This window comes from Simochromis diagramma, unplaced genomic scaffold, assembly GCF_900408965.1.
Source record: "Simochromis diagramma unplaced genomic scaffold, fSimDia1.1 OVJJ01000382.1, whole genome shotgun sequence".
In the NCBI taxonomy this organism is placed as follows: Eukaryota; Metazoa; Chordata; class Actinopteri; order Cichliformes; family Cichlidae; genus Simochromis; species Simochromis diagramma.
In genome coordinates, this window is record NW_024386734.1 from 1,073 (window position 1) to 14,071 (window position 12,999).

Genomic DNA, 12,999 nt, shown 5'->3' on the forward strand with positions numbered 1-12,999 from the left:
CTAAGGATCCAGCTGCAGAGGGAGCTGCTCAGTCCTAGATCCTGCAGTTTCCTGTCCAGCTTCGAGGGAACGATGGTATTGAATGCTGAGCTGTAATCTACAAACAGCATTCTCACATACGTGTCTCTCTTCTCCAGGTGTGACAGGGCAGTGTGTAGTGTCAGGGCTATGGCATCATCAGTGGACCTGTTGTGGCGGTATGCGAACTGTAGAGGGTCCAGTGAGTCGGGTAGTGCAGAGCAGATGAAGTCCCTGACCAGCTTCTCGAAGCATTTGCTTACGATGGGGGTCAGGGCTACAGGTCGCCAGTCGTTCAATGAGGAGATGGTGGAGGATTTGGGTACAGGGACGATGGTGGCCATTTTGAAGCAGGCTGGGACTACAGACAGAGAGAGGGAAAGGTTGAAGATGTGCGTGAACACTCCAGCCAGCTGAGCCGCGCATGACTTGAGGACGCGGCCAGGAATCCCGTCCGGACCAGTAGCTTTGCGCGCGTTCACCTTCCTGAAGCACTTCCGCACATCCTCCTCAGACACAGTGTGCGCACTGACGTCATCCGCGGTGCGCACACTGTCCGGTCTCATGGTGTTCGCTGCGTCGAATCTAGCGTAGAATACGTTTAGATCCTCACACAGAGAGGCCGTGGTCTGCGGTGTGCTGGTTTTCCCTCTAAAGTCTGTGATCGTGTTTAGTCCCTGCCACATGCTCCGAGGGTTGTCAAACTGTTGCTCCACCCTGTCCCTGTACTCACGTTTGGCTGCTTTGATCGTCTTCCGGAGTTGGTAGTGGATACACTTGTCTCCCCTAGTCCCAGGCTTCAGGGGACGATCCAAGTCATCCTTAAATGTTAGTGCTTTCAAATACACAAACATTTTTAAAGGACAAAAATGAACATCCAACTTTGACTGTAATACAAAATAAATCTTTGCATGTGTGTTTTCAAACTCTCAGATGGGCAGCATATCAGTCTTGGACTGTCTAACCTGCCGGAGCAGCACTGAATGACCACCACACATGAGCATGTTCCTGCAACATTCAGCATCTGATCCTTCATCTGTGTGCTTCTGCTTTTGGTAAGTAGAGTTACCCAACTCCAGTAACTCTAAACACATGCCATCCATTTCTGACGGCCTGGTTACTTCCTGTCAGTTACTTTAGAAACCATGTGGTCACCTGACCTAACACTGTTTCTTCTTCTTCTTCCCCTTAATGTTCAAGTGTCACATGTCAAACAGCTGGAGAGGAAACTACACCAGTGTACTGAGATGTTTCACCAACACGTGCCAGATGCTGTTCCTTCATGGTGACATCACCAGAGACAGCCCCGCCCACCTCAGGACCTCGCCATTGATCATGATGATTATAATGATGACAGCGAGCGGAACTAAGACTGTAAAAATCCACGACCAGAATGTTTCTTTCTAATTATTAATGAATACTGAGAGCCTCGTTCTGTGTTTTGTCTGTTTTGGTTGTTTTTTTTTTACCTCATTTGTTACTAACAAAGTTCACCAAACTCACACAGTTTACATTCTGTATGTTTCCATCTTTACCAGCCACACTAACTGTATTTAAGAAAATAATCCTTAGAAATCGTCGTTTTTCTCTTTTGTAATTGATGATAATTCAGTGAATATACTGCGCTGCTTCCTTTTATTGCGTCACACATTGCTTTAAGTTTTTCAGTGTCCAGTTATTTTTTACTGCTGTTTGAATTCTCTGTATGTTTGACCCTGTAGACTGTTTGATGGACTGCTTCTTCTTCTAAATTGGAAGCAGAAGGAGCACGAGCTGCTTTGATCTACTGAAAGGAAAAAGCAGAACATCTGAGCTGAAACCAGTCAGCTGAAACCATTAAGACAGGAACAAATTCAATGCAGTGTCTCAGGTGGCTTAGCCTGTTACAACTGTTGATACAAGCTAAATACAGTTAACACACAGTGTCAGGGAGCTCCAGTGTGGGAACTAGTGGCTTTAGGTTTGTAGTCATTTAACTTTCATCCATTCATTCATTTAATTCAGGAGGAAGAAATGTCAGGTTGGTGCAGGCTGGTTACATGCATTTGGTCCCATGCTGTCTTTAACTAAATGACTTGGTTCACTGTATGGCTGGGCTGTATGTGGGGTTATATCATGTTATTTGGGCAGGAGTACCTGTCCCCGGTTAGACTTAGAAAGTTTCTCCATAAGTAGAGTTTCTAACTCTTCTAGCACATCTGTGGCTGACAGCTTTTTGGTGGCTCTTTTTACCCCACACTGGTTGTGAGTGTGTAAATAGCCCCACTAGTTCTTTTGGGTTGCAGTTAACTTAGGAGGAAGAGGTGGGTCTGCCATGACTAGATGAATAACAATTATCTGGGATACATAAATTTCATAGTGCATGCATATATCTCTATAAACCTGCCTGAGGGCTGCCATTTTTACATTCAGTTATTTCTTTGTTGGATCTAAATAATGAATGTGTTACAGTTAAACTGACACTGATCAGTGTAAATGGCTCATTGGGACACAGAAACCTTTAAATTAAACCCTACCACCTGATATTGAGTGTCAAACAATATCAAAGCTGTAAACACTGTTTACAGTCAGAATTTATAAAACTATGATTGTAAATAAATTCAAACAAGTGAGCTTTTCTCTTTGTGCTGAATATCAACACTGTGGTTTCTTAGACTGTAAGCTTTACTTTAGCACAACCAGTTGTAGAAGCTGCCACTCCAAATGTCTTTGATAACAAGAAAAAAAATACCTTTTCAGTATGAAGTTCTTCTCCGACATCTTCTGCCATCGGCTTTGTCTGCTGGTTTGAAGACAATAAACCACAAAAAGATGATTTAGTCACTTTGTCTGCATCATGCAGCTCGAATGTGTCATGTAACGATGTTGAATAGCCGTCGTTATCCCTCTGCTGTGTCAGTAGGATTGTACTGTACAGCATCTCATTGATATGTGAGGAATGCTAATGTAACACGATAACAGACTTACATCATTAAAACATAAAGGACAGGAGATATTTAGATATTTTTATATTTATATTACATTTTATAGCTGACGGATATTACTAAATAGATAGAATTTACTAAATAGCTGGATGAACATGAAAAATATGTCTATAATAACAAATGACCATGAGAGCCAGTAGAATTAATTCAACTGGACACTCGAAAGACGTCCTTAAATGCTCTTTAAGTGGCAGAACAGATGAACAAACAGTTAATTGCTTACTTGAGATGAAATCTGCTCAGCTACTTTGAAAACAGCTTCTAACTGGTTCCTCCTTTAACAGGATGACTGCTCAGGGGTAAGGCCATCATGCAATCCAGCAACCTTCATGGTTCTGCTTTGATTCACCAGGAACTATTAGCGAAACCTTCCAGCGCCTCCTGTGAAAGACGCAGGCATAAACACACAAACATTTATTAACATGTTCCACAGTCTTCCAGTTTGATTTTCTCATCCTGTGGACAACAACGTACATGGATGCAGGTTTATTGTTAACTTTTGTAAGGTTTATTTAGTGAACATATCCAGCTGCAGCTCCACTGTGATCCTGAACTGGATAAGCACTTAAGAAAATGTGTCAATAAATGGACATACATCAGGTTATTATATTTATCCAAACAGACGGGACCAATAATGCTTCACTGAGTTAGAGACTTTAATGTCTCTTCTATGTAAGAATGTCTCGTGCTGATATACCTGCAAACTTGACAACAAAGGTTTTTCAGACTACATGTAGCTGTCCTCTATGTCAGCTCACACATTTACATTCATGTCACACTTATTTCTGCTTTCCCATTTTATAATTATTACTTACATTTTGATTAGATACCTTGAGTTTGTAAATGATCAGATTACATAATTGGAATACAATGTATCCAATTCAGGGTTGCGGGAGGATGAAGCCTATCCCAGCTGATACAGGACAAAGACAGGCTGCCAGTTTATTGCAGGGCTAACACAATATGTGTAACAGAAAATCCACTTAAATGTTTGATATTTCTTATAATAATCATAATTATGACTATTATTTAAAGGTTTCTTTATAAATACATTTTGATTTTTTATAACCTCTAAAATATAAACCTGAGCTGTTTCAGATTCTGACCTCTGACCTCACTGCAGCTCCCTCTTGGAAGTACATCTGCTTCTTGTCTACCCCCAGTGTTGACTGCCTGCCCTTGATATCACGTACTGTACCTGAGGAACAAAAAAGGACAAACACTTGCCTTCATTTAAGAAGTACATTCATATATAGGTAATCTATGGAAACACACTAGTTCACCCTTTGGGAGGAATCAGTTCCTGTGAAACATTTCTGTAAATGAACATCATGTGGAGAATGAATGAAATGAGTTCTTCAGGTGACTCAGCAGTCCCACACTGACAAATGAAATCTAGTTAAACTATTAAGCACATTTGCTCTTCTGAAATCTGTGTTAAACAACAACAAACATAAATTTGTAACAAAAATACAGCTGAGTAGAGGCTTTACAAACCACCAGCAGCCATAATGCTAAATTTTAATCTTCAAATGTTTCTGAGCCGTCTTCAACCTGCTTTTAACACATTAAAGTCCCACAGTCAATGCAGCCCGACTCAATCCTAGATGTTCAGCACACAGAGACACAGAGGTGCCGTTTAAAGTTTAGTGTTAACCTGAGTCACTGATCATTTGCAGTATTACAGAGTCCGGCAGTCTTTGCATGATGTCCACGTCACTGTACGTTTCTAGCTGACTCTCAGGTGTGACAGGTGTGCCAGCAGGAAAGAGTAATAATAACCTGCATCCTGAGGTTTGTCATGCAGGATTAAAGGAGCCAGGCTTTGTTCACACAGCTGGGATTGTATTTTACACTGACCCTGGGTCAGTATAAGTATCATACAGTTTAAACGAAGCACTGAAACTTGCACATATTTATTATAGATGCACTGAAGCTAATCGAGATATTTGCTGTCAATCTGTGGCTGCGATTAATCACTTTACTGAAAAGTTTATTAACTAGTAACTTCATCAGTCATGACAGAAGCTAATATCTCTGTGCTAACATCGTTTAACCAGTAACAGCTTTACTAATATAAGCTAACGTTTACACCGTAACTTCAAGCTAGCACCACAAAGACGGTAAAACACGTAATAATATCTACAAATGCATCTTAAAGCTGTTATATTAGCACTCGGTGTATTACTAAGATAACCACATTAACATTACTGACACTCGCTGACTTTTAATGGTCATTCGATAAATGCTGTCTGTTTAAATGGTCTTACCTGTTGGTAATATCCACTGCATATCCAGCCAGAGTGGATTCTGGAGTCTTCCACGCTCCTGTTAGTGATCCTCCATCTGGATGGATGAGAACAACCTTCTGAACAATCTAGCAGGAGATGGCCCATATCTATGGGACTGATTTGTGCTAATAACGCCCATTGTATGGACTGATAACAGCCGAAGCGGGTGAATAAAGTCACCCAGTAGCTAGCTGTGCCGTTACCCAGCATACATCACTCCCTCCATAAATGCAATAAACGATACAAAAGTATAGTTCTACCTGTTTTTCAGGTAGTTGTTTACATTATATAATTTATTGTGTTCTGTATACGTCACTACAATGTGATTTGGAAAATGTCTAAATATACTGACAACAGGCTCTTCCGCGGCAATCTCTTCAATCGGAGGACCCTTCACGTCAATTCCCGACGCGAGGGGGGTACCCTGCGCGTCCATAAGTGAAGCAGAGGGAGCCTGACCATGCGTCACACGTTTGACGAGTTGGGAGTGAAAACGTGTTGGCTAAACAGATGGTCAACAGAGGAGACAGCTGTCCAAGTCGCTCTCGCCTTGGAAGGCAGGGCCCTGCAGATCCTCACAGATCTTCAGCCAGAAGAGCGTTTAAGTTGTCCTGCTGTAGCCAGAGCAATGCAGAGCAGGTTTGGCCTCCGTAAACATGCAGATGATGCCTAAGATAAACTTGCCAGCCGCCCACGGAGACAAGAGGAGAGTCTGGCTGCCTATGCTGGAGACCTTTGTCTTTATGCATGAAGAGAGTACCCTGCTTTTGATGCTGCAGCACAGGAAGAGCTTGCTCTCCAGGCTTTTGTTCAGGGTCTCCAGCCAAAACAACTACAAGAGCACATCAGTCTGCATGCACCAGAAACCCTGGCAGCAGCTCTAACTGAGACAGAAAGAGTGGAGCATGTGCTCAGCTCAGGTGCATGCAGCCCTGGCACAAGTCACAAAGTGTGTCAAATGGACTACAAAGGGAGTGACCAGGAGGAGAAGGCCCTCCAAACCACCATCACACCACCCTGGCAATCTTGGCGAGTAGACGAGCAGGTGGCCAATCCAGGGACAACTGCCATTGATGCGGATGTAACAGGTGTATTAAAAAATAATTTATATTTCACCAAAGATCCATCCTGCAGTGTTACTTTGCTTTGTCAATATTGGTTATGTATAAGTGTTTATTTATACATGTTTATTTTCTGTATTTATATTATGGGAGCTTTTATTTTGTTTGTGTGACCTTTGACTTTCCACGAAGTCACTTGCTGTAGCTGCGTGCTATTTTCTTCAGTTGCCTAGAGGCCCCTGTTAAGAAATAAATATATATTCTTAATGCTTATTTTCTGATTAGATTGTTTTATGAAAGGCCCAGACTTGACTAGGTCGCAGGCTGACAGGAAACTGCATGTTTTTGCAGCATATGAGGAGCAGACAGAGAGTGAAACTAAGTTCAGACAAAGGGTGACAGGTTGCCCTGGCAACACACCTCAGAAAGGGGAAGTTATTGCAAGCTGCACAGGAAGTAAGACACAAAGAAAAGAGGAACGGAGTAAAAGGAGTTGTTTGTATCAAAACTGTGTGACGTGTGAAGTACCAAAATAACACCTATATGAGACTCATGTTGAGCTTCTAATGTTAGAGATTCTGCAACTGGCTTTGGGCTGTGCAGGGCTCTCTCTTCCGGAAGATGATTGAATAAAGAATTATAAATGTTTTGACCACTCTGAGTCGGGTTTTCTCTGTTCTATCATGAGGATCAAAGAATCGGGTTTAATACCCTGCTGAGGAGAGGTGAGTGTACGCTAGTGTTCTCAGTTACAGTGCGAATAAACACAGTTAAAGTAACTAAAAGTAATTCAAACAGTGCTCGTTCCCTCTGTGCATTTTGTCTCACTGTTCTGTTACATGTTTTAGTGTGAATTATTCTTTCTCTGTCAAGTACAGCACTTTATTGTAACATGCTAGTTAGCCATTCTCAGATGACAGCATAGGAGCATGCAGGCAGTTTCTCATGTGGTCCGCTATCCTTCTCTCCCCCTTGAAGGTGTTCATGCGGAAGTCCAGTAAAGTGAAGTCGCTGTACTGTTTTGTATTTTTTTAAAGAGGTATGTGAGCTCCCTCTTTTATTTTTGTGTCATGTATACTGGTTATATCTTTTGTTTGTTTGTGATGCATGTTCACTGTCTGAACTTACTGTTAGATATATTTAACTAAAAAAAAATATGTAAAATTGCCACTGGTAAATGAAGTCTCCCTAAAGTCTAATTTTGTTGATGAGGTAATTGTCACTATATGTTCACGATGCAGTGCGTTTTCATTTGTTATATATGTGTATAAATACATTTTAGTATTTTAGCAGTTTTATTTGTTAATTAGATTTTATTGTGATGTTGCACCTCAGTCGCCTAGAGGCCCCGCTGAGGAGAGGTGTTCATGCGGAAGTCCAGTAAAGTGAAGTCGCTGTACAGTTTTGTTTTTATTTTAAACAGTTATGGGAGAATAAATCCACCCCAGCTGGCAAAGTGAGAGCTGACTCCTCTGGTCATTCGCACAATGCAACGCAGAGAACTAACGGCAATCAGAGTTTAAGGCCAGACCAGCTACACGGAGAACCAGGCCACATTGCACGCTACTGTCCAGCACCGAGCCCACGAAGCCTGGCACCTCAGCTGCCGTTAAACTAAGGCGGGTTGGCACAACAGAGGAACTGCCCCCCACTAGCAATCTGTCCTCGGCCAACCCGCCGAATCACACTCAGCACCACATCACCACAGTCACGAGGGAGCGCGCCAGAGTTAAGGGGGAAAGATCCCTTCTGGTGACTGTTGCTAACTGCACTGTGGACCACTGGTTCTGGCTAGTATTTAATTCTGTTTGAATTCTTTTGGCGACAGAGAAAGACTTCCGTCACAGAGTGGTCAAGTTCAAAAAATTATATTTATTTTATATTTCCAGAAAAGGAGAACTGCAGACACAAGCATGTACCCCCCAGTTCTAAAAGCATGGCCGGCGAAAGACTTTATTACAAAGTACAAAAACAATATAATCAGAAAATAAGCACAAAAAAATATATATTTATATTTTGTCACTAGCCAGCATCCAGGACCAATGCATCATTGGTCTGGACCTGCTGGCCAAATGGGAGGCCACAGTGGATGGGTCAAGAGCAATCCTTTACCTGGGCAAGGAGGCTGTGGAGCTCCACACCACCAAGGAAGTCCCGCTGCCTGCCTCCACTTTTTCAGCCAGTGTCAGGAAGCCTGAGGGCCTGTCGCCACTGGCGGTGGAAGGGGCCTCCCCTTCATCAGCATTACAGCAACTGTCCACTGAGACCAAGAAAGCTGTCGAGGACCTATACCAGAGGAACTGCGAGGGTCTGATCAACAACAGCAGCTGCGGGAGTTACTTGACTTGTTTGCTGACATCTTTGCAGCCAAGGATGAGGACTGCATGCAAACCAGCCTGGTACAACACGACATTGACACTGGGGATGCACACCCCATCCACCTCCGCTCTTGTCACCTTCCCCTTGCCAAGCGTGCCATAGCAGAGCAGAAGATCAGGGAAATGGCAGAGGCGGGCATCATAGAACGCTCAAACAGCCCCTGGGCAGCCATGGCCGTGCTTGTTCGGAAAAAGGATGGTACCTGGTGATTTTGTGGTGACTATCGTCTACTCAACAACATCTCACGCAAGGACTTCTACCCATTGCCCTAGATTGACGATGCCCTCAACGACATTGCTGGGTCCTGCTGTTTGAGTTCCCTTGATTTGCGCAGTGGCTACTGGCAGGTGGAGCTGATGCCAGAGGCCCGCCCAAAGACTGGTTTCTCCATTGGCCAGGGACTGTGGCAGTTTAAGGTGATGCCCTTCGGCCTCTGCAATGCCCCAGCCACATTCGAGCACCTAATGGAGAGGGTTCTGGCTGACATTCCCCACGACCGATGTGTGGTCTACCTGGATGACCTCCTCGTCCATGCGAAAGACTATGAGAAAGCCTTGACTAACCTGACTGCCATTTTCCATGCTATCCGCCAGGTTCGCCTTCGTCTCCACCCCAAAAAGTGCCACCTCTTCCGGAAGGAGACGTCTTTCCACTGACACACTTCCACTGGCGGCGCTGTCACTTGGTGTTCGTTCGCTCGGTTGTGATTAAAATTAAAAAAAATTTCAAATACATTCTTTTTTTCATAGTATGATCTTCACGTGCTTCATCTGAAGCACACCTTCTGTGTACTCACTACCTAATTTATAGCCAAAGTATTCACTCACTGTGTCTGTACTGTTTTGCTAGCTTAGCTTAGCTCATAGCACCATGGCTACTTCACTAGTCCCTCCTGCACTTTCCTGCTCATTGTGTCAGATGTTTAGTTACTCCTCGGCCTCCTTTAGCAGTAATGATACTTGTAACAAATGTAGCATGTTTGCAGCTCTGGAGGTCAGGATTACTGAATTGGAGACTCGGCTTCACAACCTTCATTCACTCGTAGCTAGCCAGGCACCTGTAGCTGGTGCAGCCGAAGATAGTGTAGGCCCCGCTAGCTGTTCCCCGGCAGACCCCAAGAGGCTGGGGAAAGAGGGCCGCTGGGTGACGGTGACGAGGAAGCATAGTCTTAAACAGAAGCCCCAGGTACAACATCAACCTGTTCATGTGTCTAACTGTGTTTCCCCACTTGGCAACACACCTGCCGGGGGTCAAACTCTGGTAATTGGTGATTCTGTTCTCAGACATGTGAAGCTAGTGACACCGGCAACCATAGTCAATTGTCTTCCAGGGGCCAGAGCAGGCCCCTTATGAGGAAAACATCGAGGGAACAGTTTACCCTGCCCGAGATAGGGTTACCGGGGCCCCGCCCTCCACAACAGTGGAGAGTAGATTTGATCACATTAGAGGTCATTCTGAAAGCGCTGTAACTAAGTTTAAGAATATAATCCACCCACTGTTATCATCTTCAATGCTCATCGAGCAGAGCAGCTATCTGAACACTACCACATCAGTGGTCGATTATCTTGTTAATAATTTTACATTCCTCACTACGTACGACTCTACGTACGAGGTCTGTTAGCGGCTGGGTATCAGGAAGACCTGGATGATGCCACTGCATCCCCAAAGCGACACTTCAACGACACCCTAGCCACCCAGCTTGCTATCCTGACCTCCCGCCAGCAGCGCGACTGGGATCAACACCTTTCCCTGGTCCTAATGGCCTACTGTTTGGCGGTCCAGGAATCTACTAAGTGCACTCCAGCGACCTTGATGTTCGGGCATGAGCTTCGTACCCCAGTGGACTTGGTCTTCGGATCCCCCCATGGAATGTCCTCAAAGACGCCGTCGCCTTCCCCAACACCTCAGAGACTTTGCTATGGACTTGTCGGTTGCTGGGGACAGCTAACCACTCAGGTGGGGGCTGTGTGGCGTGTTGGGGGAGCAGCTAGTTCTCTCCCATCATGCCTTGGGACATGTGCTGCTGTTTAGATGTCATTGTTTTATTGTTTCTGGTTATGTTACTTTTAACTGTTATCTTGAATGTTGCGTTTATACTGCAGTTTAAAGTCACACACAGTTACTGTTTTATAGAATGAATGCAGTACCATAAGTGAGTTCTGTTATGCTGTTATTGACCCTCGAAGCACAGTGTAGCACCAGCAAATTATATGTATCTATATATATATATATAATTTTTTTTTCAAGTTAAATATATGAATGCTTTTCATTTTCCAGACGTGTTTGATTCAGTCTATATACTTGATCAAAAATTATATTGGAACAATATGGCTCCAAGCAGAGCTGTTTATATCTTTTAGGGGTCCTTATGCAAGCGTCATGGTCTCTGCTTTTTATACTCTCCCTCCATTATGTGTGTGTGTTTGTGTGTGTATGTATGTCTAGACGTCTTTGTCCATCCATCCTTTTCAGCATAGGTGTCAAACTCTGGCCCGCAGCCTAATTACATTTGGCCCGCGAAGCCATACCAAATTACTATTAGAGCTGGCCTACTGGTATTATACAGCTAATATATGTATTGTTTAGTATTAAGCTTTGCTTGTTCCATATTCAGTTTTTCAGCAAAACTTGTTTGAGTCCATAAGAAGAGATTCGTTCTTAAATCTGGAGGAAGATTTTTTTCTTTCAATAAATATTAAGGTTAGCCCGCGGCCTTGTTCCAGTTTTGAATTTTGGCCCACTGTGTATTTGAGTTTGACACCCCTGCTTTTCAGGGTCGCGTGGTTTTAGTGTCAGGGTTACAGGTTATTGTCGGGTTTAAGCCAGGGGTTGGCAAACAGCTGGCACGTGAAGGGTTAACTGATGGCATGGCCATAGCTAGACTGGCCATCAGTCCAGCTATGATTTTTTTTCATAACGGTTGTACATTTAATTTATCCACCATCATACATTAAGCCAAGAAGAGTTCATTATACTAACAAGACGTATCAACGCTGGGCCAAAGTTCAGCACGTGGTTAAAGTTTGTAAATATCACTCAGCAGCCAGTCACAATGACGAAGCAGGTATCATCAACATATAAATCTACCCGGCTTAAATCACAAGACCACCTCTGACCGAAAAGCTGTAGATATTTCTTGTTTGCACAAATGAATTATAGTGCATCTGCAGGTAAATGAACATCAAATCTCTCAGACTAAAATCTGTATTATTCTATTAGTCTTAAGAACATATGTTGTATATTTATCACCCTTATGATAAAACCCATGTCAGCCATTGGTTTATGGACTTTGTATTTAGAAGCCTCAACATTTGCTTTATTGCCATTGCTTTGTTTTGTTTTTTTGTGAGCCTTTTTGGACCATATTAGGATGAGGGATCAGAATCTGGAGTCATGCAGACTACTGTTTCGTTTAGCGTGAATCTATAACATTTTTACAGCAGATCCAAGTTGATCCAAGTCATCTGCATAGAGGAGAACTTTAGTAGCAGGCTTGTATAAAGTGAAGCTTTGTGCTCAGATTTGCTGCAAACACTCGTTTTACTTCTGTTACCCTGTTTTGATGCAGAATTCAGTTGAAATCAGGCAAGAACGGGACTTTCTTTTTTAATGTGTTCTTGTGAATTGATTGTGTATCGCATACATTTGATTTGACTTTCTTCGAGACAACAGTCGTCCGCTGGCCAAAAAAGTTTTCCAAATACCTCCACGTGATCAAGCCTGGATTTAGAAAAGAATAGCAAAAAGAATCTGCACCTCCTGCTTCACATGCAATTTGTGTTGTGTGTTCAGAGGCGGCGGCAAGAGGGGAGACCTCGGCTCATCCAGCTGGAGAGCCTGACCAGGAGGAGTCGAACATTAACTCAGGTCTTCCAGGGCACCCTGCAGACTCGGCTGCTGGCAACAGCGAGGGAGTGCGGCCCCCGCTGGGATGACGTGAACGCCAAACAGGAGTCCATCACAGGTCGATTGCAGGTACGCGAGTCAGACCTTCTGAGGAGGGTTTCACTTTTCCCTCTTCTTTATAATTGACCCTTTTTTTTCTCTCTCTCAGCTCCTTGTCTCAGAGTGGGAGGGATTTGAAGCACAAAGGGAGGAGCTTGTCATTTGGTTGGCTGATATGGATGTCCACCTGAGTGAGGTTGACCAGCTAACAGGAAACACCAGTGAAAAACTGAAACAACTGCAGGTGTGGCCTTGTTTTGATATGACGTATATTTGATATGATACATACGTCAGAGACATTGTCCTAAACTGGACTAACAA

The 12,999-nt window shown here is 43.6% G+C and overlaps 2 long non-coding RNA genes across 3 annotated transcripts; one reads left to right on the top strand and one right to left on the bottom strand.

Moving 5' to 3' along the window:
- The first annotated feature begins 784 nt into the window (after positions 1 to 784).
- LOC120732294 lies at positions 785 to 1,339 on the top strand. 2 transcript variants are annotated; one of them, XR_005695574.1, is made up of 3 exons: positions 785 to 846; positions 952 to 1,073; positions 1,219 to 1,339. It is a non-coding gene; the product is annotated as an uncharacterized LOC120732294 (long non-coding RNA). The 2 variants fall into 2 exon arrangements; XR_005695569.1 differs by having other exon boundaries at positions 825 to 1,073.
- A 285-nt stretch (positions 1,340 to 1,624) lies between these two features.
- Positions 1,625 to 4,232, bottom strand: LOC120732361. Its single transcript, XR_005695579.1, has 3 exons — positions 4,109 to 4,232; positions 3,226 to 3,383; positions 1,625 to 2,800 (listed from the first exon to the last, which is right to left on the bottom strand). It is a non-coding gene; the product is annotated as an uncharacterized LOC120732361 (long non-coding RNA).
- Between the last annotated feature and the right edge of the window lie 8,767 nt (positions 4,233 to 12,999).